Genomic DNA, 18213 nt, shown 5'->3' with positions numbered 1-18213 from the left:
GAACCATCATCACCACTCACTGAGCAGTCCAACTTCTTGAGATGTTTGGTGCGGGTTGTGACAGGGGTGACAAGGGATGGTTCGGAGCCAGCGGGGGAGGCGTCGCTGGCAGAGGGAGCGGCAGCAGTGGGGACAATTTTCCCTCAAAAATATCTAACACTGAACCACCCCTGGAACAAATTCAGGCACAGTGATAACCAGAACAAGTAACACCAACCATCACCAAGGACTCCAGACTCTGGCCAGAGTCAAGCTCGCCACAGAAAGGAGCAGAATCATTTTGCATAGTGAATGCATTCAAAGAGTCCCCGAACTCCCCAAGTTCCCAACCAAACTCATTCCCTCAGAAAGCACCGTTTTAACAGCATAGAAAAGTATCATGTCTGGGAGATGGGAGCATACAAAATAACATGCATGGATGAATAAATTCAAATCGGCAGTATAAAACTAATCTTTCACCCATGCCATTTTGAAACGCATTTTTCTTTTTTCAGTTTCAAACTTTCTAATATTTTAAATTAAAAGAAAAATTTAAATTCGAGCCTCGCATTGGGCGCCAATTATTCTGCCATGGCATAGCAGTTGGTGTGTGTTTGTCTGGGGGGGAACAGAGAGTAATTCTGTCATCAGGTTTGTAGCTCACCCAAAGGAAAGATAGAAGGGGAATAAAGATGGGAGAATTTAAGTTGGAAACTGAAAACAACTGGATACAGAGTCAGTGACATAGGGGAGCAGCTGCACAGCCGGGAGCGAGTGGAAAGAGAAAAGGAGGAGCTGCTGCCCTTCCTGACCTTTATAGACTATGGGCAGGAAAGGGGAGGGAATAGACAGACCCCTCCCTTTGTGTTCCACCCCTCTCAGCGTCGAAAAGCCCTCCTTCTTTAGTTCTTCATGTTCAACCGGTGACAGTTTTAATCAACAACAAAAAGATATGTTAATTTGCATAACTCCCATTATAAGAGAAAACAAAACCCACACACATCTAGCTCATACACAGTTTTGTAAGGGATTGGAATGCAACACTAAGAAATACGATCTGCCTATTCAAGACGTCATCTGATAGAATTACAATGCAGGTCTTAACTGAAATGTGTTTGTTTTCTTGAAAAAAATCTAGAAATGTATGTAATCAATCAGTACAACAGTTAATTAAAAATGGCATCACAAAAATATCAAAAATTAGCTACTGAATGCATAACGTTATGAAAAAAATAAAACACATTTTTTGTATGTGTAAAAGCCTCAAACTATTGTATTTTGTGTACAATACGAAAATATACTTAAGACAGAACACTTTGTAAGAATTCAGTGCACCATACACTGCTCACTTTTTAGGTCAGCACTACATCAACTCAAGCTAGTAATACCACCAACACAGTCTAATCAATGAAAAAGCAGTCTGACATAGCCCGTAACAACTGGTTTTGCTAATAAGGAGAGTGAGATTATTAAATGTGATAACATGAGAGATTTTAAATTTATTAAGAATTTTCCCTACAGCACGCTACTTAAGTACTTCAGCATGTCCTCAAAGCCTCAGTTGAACAGGTTGCTTCCTTGTCAGGTATCTTCCCACCCCCAATTGCAAAGAAAGTATACTTCCAAAGGGGAGCTTATAACCAGTAAATACCAAACTGATTGGCATATGCTTAAATTGAACCTTATTCTTCCTGCATATCTCACCAAGTTTTGTCACCGACAAATGAGTAGTTAAAACACTAAGCAAATTCTTGCATGAATCAGCATCTAAATAAAGACAGCCGCTCAAAATAGTGCTCCAGTTTACTTATCAATATAGAATATAGAAAGCTAAGGGAGGTGAGATGTGAACAAAAACCTTAATTTAACTGCTTGGCAATTTTTATTTTTTTTTTTTTAAACATATTTGTACCTTTGAACCTTTAACACTTCACAAATACCTAAACCCGGACACATGCAAACTTAGCTTGCCTTAGGCTGAGACCCAGGGTAAAATGGAGGAGCTTATGTCCTTGGAGGAGGTAGACAGGGTAAGGGAGAGGCTTTCATATAAATGTTACTGGTCTATTTCAACAACGGCAGTGAAAAAAATCACAGACAAATGCTAAACTGAGATGGTACTTGCAAAATCAAACATTCAAAAAGGTGGCTTACCTTCCAATTTCATGTCATTGACAATGTCAAGCTACTTTTTATTACTTTGATATAAAATTATAACAGCATCATTTCAAATTAGTAAGCTACATCAGTTTAACAAACAGAATTCTACATTACAGCTGACAGAAGAAATACAAACTTTTCAAGAGAAGTAAATTTAAATTCAGCAGACATACATGAAGCTATGCCCTACAGGTCCAGTGTATAAGGACTTAAGAAAACAAGGAACCCTGAAGCAGAAGAAATAAATATTTATTAAGAAAATTTACTGACACTTACATACTAAAGTCATAGTAAAAGAAAACACATCTGTGAAGGTCAGATGATCCTCATCCACTTTAGGCACAGAAAATCCAAGACAAATAACTTGAACTATAGATTTTGGAGGGCACTTTGTTGGCCTTTACTAGTAGAAATATTTCAAGACCCTAAGTGGTCTTAAGTATCTTAAAATAACAGCCATAATACACACTTAAAACCAAAGAGTCTTACAGAAACTAGAAGCTTATTTAAGTTTCTGGGGTACCTTGTACCTCTGAGACAAAACACACACTGCTCTAGAATTAAAGACCTAGAGGACAGGCTGGAAATGCTCCCCAAACCTCTGTTATCAGAAGTCCTGAAAGGATGTAAGGAAGGATGTAAGCACTGGATAAAAAAGATTCACCCATCTACTTGCCTACCAAAAAAAGGAGTAGGGAAGAAAAATAAAAAGGTTTGTCTGTAGTCTATGTAGCACATTCCCTTTTCCCCTTCATAAATTCTTCTCTAGTCCAGCAATTTTTAGGAATGGAGCACTCTCGGGAGTTGCAGGACTGACCACTTTTTATGTATTACTCTGAATTTCTCTAAATATAGGTAGAACAACCTTGTTATAATAATACCAACTAAATACCCCAAGGTTCAAGTTTAGAGAACAATTTACTGGAAAATTTTGTACATGATATTAGCTTGTTCATTAAGATCTAAAATGTCTTAAGCAAATGCATTTTAATAACAAAGATTAACATAAAAATATCCTTCCTAGCAAAATTGCAAGTGAACAATAAACTGCTCCATGAACTCAATGCCATCATTGACAGAGTAAACAGAGAGAGAGAAAGCTACCAAGAAGATAAAGTGGCATTCACACTAACACAGAACATCCAAACATTTCCCAATTAAGTGAATTTAGGAATCTTAAAGTAAGGGCCAATTATTTAAGAATACCTCCAGTCAAGCTGCACAAACACTGTAAAGACCAATATGAAACATCCAGCTTACTCTGGTATCAACATGTGCATACCTGAGAGAACGAGCACTAAAAAATTATCACTGCCCTTGTCCTTTTACATTTATGGCAACACAAATTGACGAGCAACACATGCACTGCTCTTTCAATTACAACTCAGTAGACTTAAAGAGAATGAAACATAAGGCAGGTGCCATGACCCAAAAAAGTTTACAAAGATTTAACCCTAATATCCTAAAACATTTATAAGACAGGTTCAGCAAGCTATTTGCTAAAATGTATTATTTTAACTATAATTATTTTACTTTTTCATTGTATTACCAGAAAAAAATTGAAAACATTTAAATAAGGAGGACCCACAAAAGTTTAACTTTGTCAAAAAAACCACAACCAACCACCAACAAAAAAATCCCCCCCAAACACACACTACAAACAAAAACAAAAATACAAGCCACAAAACCCATGTAGCCCAAGTATCATGAGACACGGAAATAATACTTAAGTCACTTGGCTTTTCTTGTTAATTAACAATTTTAAAAGTATTACCTCTGATAACATTAGCTTTAGCTCATCAATAAGTCAGGTGTAGCACATGGCACTTAATACTATTTGCCCGTTTAATTTAATTTGTATATCATTTTAATAAAAGCTGCAGATGACGTGATTTGCCTCAACAAAGAAACCTGCCAAGTGCAGAAAAAGTATTTACTAACTTAAATCACAGAGGATAATTGAAGTCCACAAAATCCGACATTGTACTTACACAATAGAGCTTAAAGCATTCTGCCAGTGCTCTTTGATTACTCCAAAGTGAAAAGAACAGTCATCAGACAAGGGAATCAGATTCAAAAGATATACAGTAACACACATTTCACAGGTCTCTATAAGAAGAGATCCAAAGGTCAGCTTTGATAGATAAATAAGTAGTTCATCTGTATAAGCAGAGACAACAGGATATCCTAACGTCTATTAAGAAAAGTCAGGGGTGCAACCCTTTTCTTTTGTAGTAGCATTAACATATATAACATAAAACTAATACTCAGAAGTTTCTTAAATCAAAGTGAAGAGTAGGACATGAAACAAGTAAAGATGGGGCACGGGGGGAGGGACACAGGTAAGGACGAAACACTGATTTGAGCACCAGACTAGGAGGGGAGAAGAGCATAGTATGATGCAGAAATATGAGATGCAGTTCTTTGAATTAAAAGACAATCCTCTTCAGCTTGATTATGAAAGCTAGAAGACAGACTATTGAAAAATTGTACCAGCTGTATTTTATATAGATTGCAGAGAAAGGAATATCAGTAGAAAAAGGAGGACGCACTTGAAGTACTCCAGATGACAGATACAGGCCTAAACTTCATTTGAAAAGACAAAAAGAAAACGTGGTCTTGAAAATGTAGTTTGGACAAGCAACAAGGAGGATATGAATAAAACATGAATGTAGATTCAAGGAGAAGAGGAAAAACAGAGGGCTACACTCAAAACAACTGCCCTGGGGGAGGGAGGATTATACCCCTTGCCGGCAACACGGAAAATGACAAGCAAGCCATTACCTTTGAAAGAGAAGATAATGAACCCTGAGACATTCAAAATATTTATGATATTAAGAGACACTGCAAGGAAACGTATGACTGAACGAAGGCAGGCAGAGCCACACAACTCTGCAAAGAAATGCAGTAAACTAAACTAAGGAGACAGCATGCAAGATTTGTAAGAACGCTGCACACCTCAGGATTAGCGAGAAGATGCCTGCAAGAAGCAGCGCTGCAGATGCTGGAGAGGGACAAGGCAGGCAGGCAAGTTTTGCTTCAGAGTATCTCCTCTTATTCCCACAAAACTAAGGTGGCTTTATTATGCACTTTATAAGAAGCATAACTAAGCTTTGAAAGTGTAAATTGATTTTTATTATATTGTTGTAAAACATCACAGATGCATACTACTTTCAATTAAAATTATTGTGCCAATTTAAAAGCGAGAGTGTATTTTATTTAAACTAAAATTTATCATCTAATTATATGCTTCAATCTGTGTTTTAGTTACTGAAAAACAGACAGCTACAAAGGAGTATTACACCCTTTGATTCTAATGCTTGGCTGAAAAGGCTAAATTGTTGAATGACATCAAGGGGAAAAAAATCCCCTTGTGCTCCATGCTCCATAAAAAAAGTCTGACTTTTTTTACCTATATATTTTAAAACATAGATTCAACAAACTTTAAGATGTTGGAAGAATCTTAACAGACTTCCCTGAAGACGTAGCCCTCCCAGTGTTTGCTTGGTATCCTAATTTGCCTTTGGTTTCAAAACTCTAGGCTTGCCAAGAGCTATTCCTTTCAAAACCTCAGGAATTCCATCACTAGTTTTAAGCTAAATTAAAGGAAAATAGAAGCATTCAACGCATGGCGAAAGTATGCACAAAGTGTTTGTTGATACTCATAAACAGACTGAAAAATTTAGACATGTCTGAAGAATAACTGCTGCAGTCAGCTCAGTTTTGCCCTCCTGTGCAGCTAAGCAAAAAGCTACTGCAGTCACTTCAGAAACACTCACTGTAAAATACATTGCTACCAAGAGAGAACACAGCACTAAATCATTTATTTTTCACTTCAAGTTTGCATATAAACCAAGGTTTGCGTTTCTGCACGGAAAAAAAAATAGGATATGAAAGGTTTTGCTTTAAAGCTATTGCTTCAGCATCTGCCTTTGGGAAAAAGATGTCATGCTATCCCAAGGCATGGCAAAACCAGTCAACTCTCCACCTTGTCAAATATCTTGCAAGCCATGAAATTAAGGCATTCCATTTCAAAAATCTATCTAATACTGTGCTGGTGAATATAATTCATGTGTTCACATAATGTGTGTTTTCCAAATCATGATATTCAGCGATTCTAAACAAGCAGTATTAGTAGAATCATGTTTACTGACTAAATTATGGTACAAATGAGACGTCTTCACCTGCACAGTGTGCCAGGTGTCACACTAATGCAAAATCATTTAAAAAGATATGCTTGAAAAACAAGTCCTTCATTTGTGTCAAGGTAATCTCAGCAGATAAGACCCACTAAGCACTTCAGCTTCTTTGGTAGTGGCCACAGGAAAACAGTGGCAATATCAACACACCAGCTGAAACTGCCACTCCAGTGAAAGACATATCCAGGTTCTCTATCTTCCATCAGAAACACTGGAACCCAGGTACAGGCATACAAGACATTCTATTTTGCCCTTGAAAAGCCAGGAAATTAAAGCAACTTTTCCCCACTGAGTCAGCACACAGTAACAGATCAATAGTTTACAGCAACTGTCACCACTGTACAAGTGACAGCATTAGCATCTCAGTCCTGTCAGGACCAAAGTCACTACGAAGAAAAGCCAAGGGAAAAAATTCAGTTCTTCAGACTGAATACACAGTGCCCCAGTCTCTTCCATGTTTGCAGTACAGTCCAGGAAACCTATCAGTACCTCAGATACTCCAGCAGCCCTGTAGTTCTCAGCTTTTATTACAACCAGAGACCATTCATACAGTATTTCTGAATCACATTCTACTCAACAGAAAAGTACAAGAAAAAAGTGAAAAGCAAGAAATACTTGAGTACCTTCATTGTAACATACATGTTTATAGTAAATAAGGAAAAGCTAAAGCCTTTAGGATTTTTTAAAAAATCACAATTCAAAAACATGCTGACGCAAGGGTACTTCTACCACAACAGTCAATACTCGACTTGAACCTTCGTATATAAAGCAAAAAGTTCTGAGACAAGTGGCAGGTCTAGTAGGCGTGGCTGCTTCTGCAAGGTGAAATAAATAAAGCTGACCATCCAGCATGGGCAGCTATGACAGCAAGAGCACACAACACAATTTTATACTTGCAGTAATTCAGAAGAACACATCACATAAGACAGATATTAGTATTACTTTGTCAACTGAGATTCAGGCAAGAAGTTTAGGGATCATCTTGGATCACCTGAGAAGTCAGTGACAGATTAAGAACAGCTCATGTGACAAGAAGCTTCTTATCTCACTGCCTCACATGTGGATGTGAAAGCATTTTGGAAGAACAAATAAGAAATAAAATTAAATTACGTTTTAGATTAATTAGTAATTTAAAGATTAAAAGAAACAGTAATCACAGTGTCATTTCTACTGATTCGAAAAAAAATGCATACAGTCAGTCCCAAATATGCAATAATCATAAAATTTTATTGTATAAACATCAGAAATGTCATTACTTTCTTTATTGAAGCCAAGGGATAATAATTTCTATTGTCATGTCAAGCCAGAGGGAAAGACTGAGAGTCTGAAGAATCACATGGCTCCAGAGAGATAGGCCTCAACAGTGAACTAAATTAGTTATCATGATTGTTGCCACCCTGCCAGAATTAGTGAAGAAGAAACTTGCAAGAGCATTTGAAGAATAGATGGCACATACATAAAGATTTATATGCATGCATACTTTTATGAGAAAACACCATACACGTTTATCACCAGTTCAAGTTCAAAAAAGAACACTCACATCTAATACTGATTACATAGAGGGGGCAACAAGATTAGACGATGCTAAGGGGTGGAAAATTCAAGGTCTGTTATAGTGGGACTGCTGTTCTACAACTTAACACGCAACTAAAATATCACCTGCAAATTGTGTAAAATTACACAACCCAAGAGAGAAGTTCTTGGCCTACGGAGCTCCTTATATAGCTTTGATTTTTAAGAATGGTGTTATTCAGCAGCAAACAAAAACAAAGCCCATTATATTTGTTTCAGAAAATGTCACTGAAAACCTGCATATAGGTCATCTCTTCCAGCAGTAGCTACTGCCCAGAGTTACTCAACACCATCCAGCAAAGCAAGGTTACCACCCATACAGATTTGCAACAGACTGAATAGGGTAAGAGCACATTAATCCAACTCAGGAAAAATTAATCAAGGTTAACTGGCCAGTTAATTAGCCTGAGCTAATGCTGCCCATTTAACTGTCGATTATGAACATAGCACACAACACCACATACAGCTTTTTTGGTGAAAAGGATCATTAAGCACAGCAATCTATGAGAGAGCATTAGAGACAAATGGCTGGGGGACCCTATATCTAAATTTTCACAGAAGTTTAATTAAAAAATAACTAAATAAATAAATGCCTATCTATATCCTGAAACATGAAATACAAATTCTGGGATAGCCTTATGACAGATTTTGAAAACCACTAACCATTAAATAATTGCTTAAGAAAAGTCACACACTGCCTCCTATGAAACTGTCTGAAGTTATAATCTATGTCTTAGGTCAGCTTCCTAATTTTCATAGATTAGTTCATGTGGGTTTTTTAACCTACTCATGACTACAAAATGTTTTTCAGTTTTCTTACCAGACACACTGATCACTCTCTCTTCTACTTTTAGTTTTTTAAATTTAAAAACTTGACATACATGCTGAACAAATTCATTGTTTCAAGAATTTGATGGATGAATAGCAGTTATAAACAGCGTATTTTTCCCATTAAGTACCGCTAAATGAAACAATAGGTACAAAATAAAATTACTTAAAAAAAATGAGTTACTACACAAAAGGCCAGATTCTTCCCTCGGAGTCCCTTCAAAGCACATAATGAAATCAGAGACACATTGCCATGGATTAAGGGGTCTTAGATGTAAAATATGCCCATGAACCATAACTGAACAATGTTCTCAAACCCTCAATGCTGTATGAGCCTCACTTCACTGAATTAGACTGGTATCAAATATACTTTAAACTGCATTATGTGTCACCATCACCAGAAGAAACAGACACACCCTGCTCCCCTCACTACTTGCTTCCACCCCTCTCTTTGAACCCGCACAAATGTTTGTGCAGCAAACTGATCCAGCTTAAACCGAACCCTCCCCTCCCTGCCCCTCCCCCAAATGAGAGTAAACCTCAACCCAGTTCACCACATAACCATACAAGTATTTGCTTGCACAAAGAAGGAAGAAGCAGAATGGGGTGGAAACAAACAGGACCATGTTTTTCAGTGGTGGAGCTGGTCCATGACAGCTGTACACCTGTGCAAAGCAGTTGGCTTCAGGCTGGAGCCCCATCCCATCAGTCTCACATCTTCTGGCTCCACTATTCCTCTTTCACATTCCCCCTCTTTGGTCACACAGCCACATACAGGTGCCCAACTGCAGGGTGAGTCGGCTCAGGCTGCTGAGTCCATGAAAAACTAACTACCAAAAAAAAAACAACCAAAAACTTTCAGCCAGTTCAGCTTCCTAAATCAGCTCCTGGTGCCATCCTTACTGACACAAGGAAGAAAAAGGAGGAAGGAAGGGTAGGAAGGCAGAAGGCCCAGTTTTGGTTAGCTCATGATGCTGTGGAAACTGACTTGAACGCTGCTACATTTTAAATTTAAACTTCCCAGAGCAGCTGTACATTATGACTTTCATTAATTTGGTGCTAAGATTAAACCTTCATTTATTTTTCCAAAACCTAAGCAGCCATAGTCCACTTGGGCGCAAGCAGCAAGAAGTGAGGCCAGTTCATGACATTCACCCAAATTCACTCTTTGTGGTTAATAAAATGAAGACAGAGCATTCGTTACTCTAACTTAATGATACCTTCAGAAGATACTCTTCTAAATATCACTGATTAAAAACCTCAGTTATTTGCATTGGAATAACACAGACCTACTGAAACCAAATGCAGTCATGTTAAGTATTATTTTAACTGTAGTGCAGCACTTATAAGGTATTTTAACAATGGTTCAGGTGATTAAAGTGGTCTTACAAACATCTCCTGTCAGGAGTGAGTTTCATCCACTACTAAAAAAGTTATTTTGCTTAAATTGCCAGACCAAATAGTCACCAAAGTGAACAAAATTCATTCAAGTGAGCTCAGAATCAGACCTCTTACAAACATGGATATATCTACTTTCAAGCTGGTTTTTGAACAGTAAAGTATCTTGAGTAGGACTACAGACAGCAATAATCTTGCTAACTTCCAAACAATATAATTTATCGCTGGATTATTTGCTTTTGCAGGGAATTATTTCCATGGCAAGTGAATATATTTGTTTACATTTGTCCTGTTAACAAAGAAGCATCATAAGGGAAATTAAAAAGACAAAACATATCAACATCACAGTTCAAGAACTGTATAACTGAAGTGCTGAATCAGATTCATGTAGCTGCAAACAATGTACCATTATATTTTTTCCAGTTTCTGTAACCTCCTTTCTTAAAGATGTACTCTCCTACATACTACCACCTGCAGATTACAAAAAATTAAGACTATCTTTCTTTAACAAAAATTTCTTGTACTATGAAGAAGTGTTCCAAGCCACTTTGCCTGTAAGATTATACAGAAATTAGTTTATTTTTATTACAACTCACCGCAAACATACAAACAAGACACTGAAATGGCACACGAGAAAAACCCTGGAAAGCCATTTAACCAGATACACATACAACTGCTGACTTGTTGTTTCAAGCAGGATTTTCAAAGCATTCCTGACACAGAGGCAAATAAACTCAGGGAATCTCAGTCACTGAATAATGTTCTTAAACACTTTCCATTTGGAATCAAGTTTTGGACTTGAACTGGTGATTTATACTGATAGAGGTTTCTTTTTAAGCAGTCATAGGCAGATGGACTTTCCAAACACACTTGCTAAAGGAAATTTGAAAACAAAATTCACTAGTAGTTCTGCTGACTTTAATGAGACAACAGGATGCTTACTGTGTCTGAACACATGCGTCTTAATAGCAAGTCACTTAACACAGCAATAAAACTCAAATTTTAGGTTTTTGTTCCCCTCCATACAAATATGTTGTAGAGCCAGCAGAGCAGATTTAAGACAGAACTACAGCAAACACTAGCAGCATCAAAGCAAGTTAAAAGGACATTTTTGCTCACTAGCCTAAAAGTCAGTCACCAGCACTTTAAGTAAAAAAAACCAAAAACCCCCCCCCAAAAAATCTCAAAAAAGTCACAAATAAAAAACTCATTAAATATATTATTAAGATGAAGCTATAGTTGGCAACTTCTTCAACACTTATTAAAACCAACCCCAATTCCTACAGTACATACTACGATAGTATTATTTTCAAGTCGCAGTCCAACAACATTCCTAGTGATTTCTAACCATGATGATCGCTTCTTATTCAATAACACCAAACAAGATGCAGTGACCGGGAAGACTAAAAAACATACTTTCCTTTTCCAGAAAATCAAGTTTGAATGGACAACCAAGTCAAACTGGTATCACGACTCTTTTTGACCTTTGCAATCCTTCAGAACTGTCCTTACTACATTCACATCTAAGGCTCTGTCAGAGGGAGTTTAAAATGACAAGAAAGGAAGCCAAGTATCGCTTTCATTCATACTCAGCACCACTCCGAAAAGGCCGGATGCCCCCCTTTTCCCCCTGGGAGGCTCTGTCTGCTGACCCTAACCCACTGACCCGACAGAGCTCTCAATTAGTCTCACAGCTCTCACTTCGAAAGCCCCTGGACTTGCTCGACGACGTGGAACAGAAAATGCACTTGTCTGGAGAGGCATGTGACAGAAGCAGCTGACCTAGTAGAAAGTGCAAGCGCTTGACAGGTCACAGAGGTTGGGACCGAGCTATGGGACACGCCAAGCACAGAAGAAGCGGGCGGTCAGGCAGCCCAGGGCCGCACCCCCGCGCCAGACCTCCCTCCAGCAAACCAGCTGCCAGGACAACCTTCACGGCTCCTCTTTTGTTTTTTAAACTCGCACTCCGCTCACGCACCCACGCCCCAGCCCCGAAGCAAGGCGGTGATCCCTCCGCAACGGCTTTGCCCGCCCACAAACAACCCCCAGTCGCAGCCCCCTCAACCACCTTATGCTCCTGCCGGTCCCCGCCCCGGGGGACCCCAGCCGCCACCCAGCTCCCGCCACCTGCACAGTGAGCCCCCATATCCTGAACTCCCACCTCGGACGGGGAAGGAGGACGGGTCCTACCGCAGGACACGTCCCACCCTGGCTCCCGCGGGAGGAGATGAGAAACGGGGCTGCTCCCGCCCACGGGCGACCCGGGCCTGGTCCCGGGAGCCTCCGCTGCCGCCCCCTCCCAGGGTACCCGGCTGGGCACCCCCGCTCGAAGAAGCCGGGGGAGGGGCAAGGACCAGCACCCACCTCCGCCATGAGCCCCGTGCTGGCCGCCGAGCCGAGCCGGCCGGGCCGCCTCTGAGGGGCGAGAGAGCGGCCCCGCGTCGCGCCGCGGGTAACGGCTGCGCCTCCCCGACAGCGGCGGCACCAGGGCCTTGCTCTGGGCCGGACTCTGCCCACGACAACTTCCGGGGCACGGCGGCAGCGCCTTCCGGCGGGGGCGGGAACGGCGGCGGCGGCAGCAGCGGGCGGGGGCAGCTCGGGCGCCCCTCCTTGCAGCCGTTGGGGGCGCGCGCGGGGGCCGTGGGACGGGGACGGGGGCGGGGTCCGGCGGCCCTTTCAGCGGGCACGGCCCCCGCCTTCGGAGCCCGGGATGCGGGGGGGCGGTGGCAGCGGCAGCGGGGGCAGCCGGGGGCTGCTGCTGGCAAACGATCCGAGGGACGGCTGGGAGGGAGGCGGCCACGAAGCGAAGCGGGTCTTACTGGTTTCTCTGGTTAAAGTAAATAAATAAGTAAATAAAAATGAAATTAAAGCTGCAGTTGCGCACCCAGCTTTGGAAAGGATTGGCTCAGCCGGTTTCGTGTGGTTTGTTTTTTAAATTTCTTGCAAGGCCGCCCCGGTGGGTTGTGTCGTACGCAGCGTCCCGTGCAGTTCGGACGCTGCCATGGTAAGCGGTCTCTACAGCCACCGAAGCTGTGCTGTTTCCTGAAGGCACCCTACGTGCAGCTGAAAGCCGAGACAGACGCTGTCTAGCTAAAAAACAAAGAGCAAAGACGTGGGAAATACGAGTGAGAGTGGTGCGTGGCCTGTGTGTTTTTGTGTATACACAACACTCCTGTTAGCCAGTGCAAAAGTCACCTTGCATTTTTTCCTACTGTCACAACCCATACGTCCTCGTCTTATTCCAGTTTGCAGACCAATACTTGTGACAGACTTGGTAACCTACAGTTATTCTTGAACGTGTAGTTAATGCCCTAACATGCATAGATTAAAAACATTCTCACAATTAGAGCAGCCACCAACCTGAACAAAACTCACAGCTCTGTCTGTGGTCATGCTACGTTATGTTTCCCTCTTCTTGCTTCTTAAGGCAAGGCTTGCTTCTTTGGCCTTGCCTTAACTTCTGACCTGTCCAACAAACAATTCCTAGCACCAAGTTACTTCCAGAACTGATCTGTCACTGTCACTGTTTCTTTTACTTTCTCCGTGGCCATGAAACTTGTGTTTTGGCTGTGTTTCAGTTATCTATTTAGCAGGGATAATGGAGAATCTTGCTCTGACAGTTGCTTACCTTCCCTTCATTTCACAGTTCCTGTTTCTTAGCAGAAGCAAGCAGGTGACAGCACTCCTCTACCAGGATATTCATTTAATATGTAGGCTGTATGAGATGTGAAGAAGCTGAAGTCTATGCAGAGATTTTCTTCAGATGTACATCCTAGAAAGGTGATAATATCTAGAAGGAAAGGGGGAGAGAGAACAACTGTGCTTTAATGTCTGTATCATTGCACCTGAGAGAGCTGGATGGATAACATTGAGGAATGGGGTTATCCTGTGGTTGAGTCATGTAAAACATGAAGTAACATAGCAAACTCTGTCCTCTAACATACTCGTATCCCATAAATGTAATATATCAAGGGGCTATAAACCAATGAGCTTCTCTTAAGACAAACATCTGCAGCATTCCTTGTGACTTGCCTTAAAGCACACTTGGAATCAGTTACTGATCTCAGTCTGTGAGTCCACATCTAGCTATGTATTTCTACATTGCGATTTTTCCATCAGCAGCATCTGGATGAGCACAGAACAACAATTCCACAAGTCTCTTCTGCTGGCTCATTTATTTTTTTCTTTTCCCCCTAGCTCTCACAATGCCTTCATCAGCTCACATCGATGGCTGCTTTTAAACTGTGTGTCAAGATTTGTATTAAACCTGGATAGCATTTTGTCTCTTTGACAGTCAATTCCAAGGTCTTCATCAAAAGTGAAGTTCTGGTTTTGTTCACCTGCCAAATTGATCATCTTCACTGTTTACCTGACTGTTACCTTACCCAGCTCACTCAGATTCACTGGCAGACCAGTTCTGTATTTAGATACTGCATTTTTGCTGTGCTCTGTGGCTCTTAAATATCTTTCTCCAAATGGTTTTCTGTGTTATTAAGACCTTGCTATGTCTCATTCCTGATGGGAATTTCCAGCTGGTCACATTGTTATTTATCTCTCTCATTTCATAGATCTTTTGAATCCATGACATATCGGTTACTGGTCATATCTACAATAATTTTTGTCACCCCAAACTGAGATTATTGCAGCTCCATCCAGGTGCCATATAAATTACTATTCTTCTGAAGATTGCATAGCTGCTTGCAGATTTCTGTGAATTATGAATTTAGATAATTTTAAGTCCTTGGATGGCATCTCCAGTTCTGTTCTAATTCTTTCTAAACTTTATTTTGATCACCTTTGAGGTGAGAGATCTACTCTATTGTTTCACTAGAGCTCATATTCTCTCTTTTAACAGTTAGGTGTTGCTCAGCCTTTAAAGCTTTTCCAGAAGTGGTTACCTCATAGCTAAATTTTATAAAACTGTTATTTTAATAGCTAAGCATTTCAATTTTTTTGCTTGGTCATTTTTTATATTGTCTTACACAATGGCTACCGTGTGTGCTAAATGCATGGTTTTTTAAGGCAACAAAGGTAAACATACATTTCATTGTTCTCTGGTTCATAACTGGTTTACCCAATGAAATGTTCATTTTAAAAGTGTTCATTTAAATTTAAATTTAAATTTAAATTTTATTACTATGGGGAATTAATTCCTTTATTAGTAATGAAATTTTAATCCCAAGTGAAAATTTTCAGGTTAACACCTCCTTTTTATTTAAAAATTAGAAGGTAATATAAATATTGTGGAAATATTCCTAGTCTTTAAAGAGGAAATAACATTAAAATATATCAGATATACTATTGTTTATATTTCCAGAAGTTGTCCTTATGCATTTCAGTGTTGGTTCATCGATGTTTCTTGTTGCAATTTCTATGCTCTTATAAGATTATACTAACATTTTGTTTTGGGTTTTATCATAAAATTTGGACTCTCAAGGTCAAATGCTTTTGCCTGTGGTGTACTTAGATTTGGGCAGTATAAAAAGAGAGAAGTCCAGTCACACAACATTTTAACAGCAGATTTATCTGATTAAGAATATCCTATGCTCTCTTATTTTCTTGTATTCTGTTGAAATGCCTGGGTCTGACAAAGAAGGGACTCTTGGGGAATAAAATGCCAGAATCTGCATTGTGTTTTTGCAGTTTCCTTTCATATGTTGTTCAGAGATTCATGGCAACAACATTCTCAAGGGTTTCAATAAAAGGAACTATATTTCTTCTTCACAAGAACTTTGGAAAATATCCCATTTCACACATAGTTTGCCTCCTCACCAGCAAAGTCTTTTCTGACCAGTATGAGATGTGTATCCTCTGGCATAAAACCTGGATGTATTTTTGGAGATGGATACTGATTCAGATCCTTAATACTTCAACTATAAATTCTACTCTTGAAGTAAACATAGGAGAGTAAACAGTTTTTCTTAAATATAAAACCATAGCAACAGCCTCATAATAAATCATAGGACTTTGCAGAAACTTTTTTTTCTTTTTTTTCTTAATAAAGAAGGCCTTTGATATTACTATAGGTACCACATAACCCAATTACAGACGAGGGCTCAATTATAAACAGTCTTTCAGGGTTTATGACTCAATAGCAAAAGCATCTGTCTGGTTGAAATGTGGTACAGAAGCTCACTCTCTCTGCTGTAAGAGGCTACCTGGAGCGTAATTTGGTTCTGAACCCCCTTTCCAAAATCTATTTAACACTGTGACAAAAAACACTTTTTTTAAACAAAAAACAACCCACCTATTCAATTTATAACAACATTTCAGGAGTTTAAGAAACAGATTTACAAAGAGAGTTTGACATAGTGTGCTGGCTGAACCGAGTCATGTCACATTCTGCCACCCCTCACATGTGGCAGAATATGCCACTTAGCATATGCCTCTATGCTAAATAGAACAACCCTTTGTGTTTCAAATCAAGTAATTTCTGTTTACACAATTGAACAAAGCCCTGGCATACAGTAAGGGCTATATAGCAGTCCCTTATGGCCTGATCCTCTACTTCTTAAGAAAGAACACCTCCCCTGTAAAGTTGATAATGTTTTAGGATCTTGGAACTGTGCACACTTGGCTATGTACTATGTACAAAACAGTTGTGACAGTATTCAAAGAGCACTGTCACAATGTCAGCCCTTTAAAAATTACACAACTTGTTCAACTGTAATTTTGACTCCTTTGCAGGCAGAAAGTATGATAGAATCAAGTAGCCTATCACACACCATTTTTCTATTTTGCCCCTTCCCTACTCAGGACACAGAATAGATGCCTCTCACAGGAGAAAGCAGCTGATTATTTTAAATGTCTGCTTATAGCAACTACCTTTTCCCTCTTTTATTCATTCAATGAATAACTTTTTAGGTATTTCATAGGGCATTTAGCATTGGTCTAGTAGATACTTCATGAGCATTAGTAAGATAATTTCTGTGTTTCCTGTACAAAAGAAGTATAGTTTCATTTTACTTACAAGGGGGTGTAGATTAGGTCTGCAGAGGGTCTTCAGAGAATCATAGAATGGTTTGAGTTGGAGGAGACCTTAAAGATCATCTAGTTCCAACACCCATGCCATGGGCAGGGGCACCTCCCACTAGACCAGCTCATTCAAAGCCCCATCCAACCTGATCCTGAAGACTTCCAGTGATGGAGCATCCACTACCTCCCTGGGAAACTTGTTCTAGTGTCTCACCACCTTCACCTTCCTCCTGTCTAACCTAAATCTCCTCTCTTCCAGTTTAAAACCACCATCAACCAACATCCCCAAGTCTTTTTCCTCAGGAAACCTCACTGAAGGCTCTTCTCAGTTCATTCTCTGCCCATCCTGTATCTGAGCTTGGGACTGTCCTGACCCAGGTGCAGGACCTTGCACTTGGCCTTATTGAACACTGTGAGGCTGGCATGGGTCTACCTCTCATGCCTGTGTGGTAGTTAACATTGAAGAATTTTGCTGCTGGGTGAAATCAACACAACAAGCTCTTTATCCTAGTTTCCTATATGTAGTATGTGGCAGAAGCAAGTGGTGAAGTGGGAGCATGTGGGATCCAGTAAGAAGAAGCTGGCTAAATTTTCCCGTGTGAAAGGCCGCTGGTATTTATGTGACTGAAGTGACAATGACCAGGGCTTAGTGCTAAGAGTCTTGCACGGTGCTGGGTTTGTGTCTGTTGAGTCCCACTGGCAGGTATTACAACTGCTATTGGAGAACAGGCAGATGGATTTTGCTTCTTTGCCTCAGCCACTACATTGCCAATTCAGGAATGTTGTTAGGTCCAGACTGCAACTCATAATCAGGACACTGACAAATAGTCCACTTGACCAACAAAGGAGTTGTTTCAAGGAAGAGGCAGAGCAGACAGGCAAGTTCAGCTCCAAAACTTACTAGTGTGTCTCTCAACGTCCTCTCAAAATGAATTGAGTTGGAAGTCTTTGCTCTGCTTGGAGTTTATCTCAGTAAACTTTCTCATGTTAGATTCCTAAAGAGGTCTCTTTATTCAGACGTGAACATTTTAAGGGATGGAAAAAAACATCCTATCCCTTTCCTGTTCAGTGATTAGAAACTCCAAAACTCTGCTTGTGGGGT

General features: G+C 40.1%; 1 protein-coding gene across 2 annotated transcripts in view; it reads right to left on the bottom strand.

The window, feature by feature from the left end:
* Window positions 1–12673, bottom strand: part of FRS2 (fibroblast growth factor receptor substrate 2) — a 54792-nt gene extending 42119 nt beyond the window's left edge. The window contains exon 1 of one of the 2 annotated variants that reach the window (XM_071766647.1): window positions 12501–12673. The gene's annotated coding sequence lies outside the window, so the exon portion shown is untranslated. The remainder of the gene's footprint in view (window positions 1–12500) is intronic. The other variant, XM_071766640.1, reaches the window with a different exon arrangement.
* Between the last annotated feature and the right edge of the window lie 5540 nt (window positions 12674–18213).

The sequence above is a fragment of the Heliangelus exortis genome, chromosome 1 (genome assembly GCF_036169615.1).
Source record: "Heliangelus exortis chromosome 1, bHelExo1.hap1, whole genome shotgun sequence".
NCBI lineage: Eukaryota > Metazoa > Chordata > Aves > Apodiformes > Trochilidae > Heliangelus > Heliangelus exortis.
The sequence above is the reverse complement of the archived record's forward strand: the minus strand, read 5'-3'. Positions and strand labels throughout refer to the sequence as shown.